The sequence below is a fragment of the Camarhynchus parvulus genome, chromosome Z, assembly GCF_901933205.1.
Source record: "Camarhynchus parvulus chromosome Z, STF_HiC, whole genome shotgun sequence".
NCBI lineage: Eukaryota > Metazoa > Chordata > Aves > Passeriformes > Thraupidae > Camarhynchus > Camarhynchus parvulus.
This window is the reverse complement of record NC_044601.1, coordinates 46,126,819-46,127,108: the sequence shown is the minus strand read 5'-3', so window position 1 is coordinate 46,127,108 and position 290 is coordinate 46,126,819.

The following is a 290-nucleotide window of genomic DNA, read 5'->3' as shown; positions in this document are numbered from 1 at the left end:
TGCTGCCCGCGCTCCTCTTCCTCCTCAGCCAAGGGAAGGGCCCCAGGCCGGTGTGCCGAGGGAGGCGTCCTGCGTGTGCTGGCCCCGACAAACCGGTTCCCGGGAGGCCAGCACACGCAGCCGGGAAACACAGCCCTGCAGGCACACCTGCACAGCACCCCGGTGGGGCCAGGACACCGCCGCGCCAAGGGGCAGAGTTGTGAAGTAGCTTTAGGAGTTTGTTCTAAGAGAAACCAAGCACCTAATACACTGCATTTCTTGACAGTGGCTAGGCACTGAATGGGGTCATC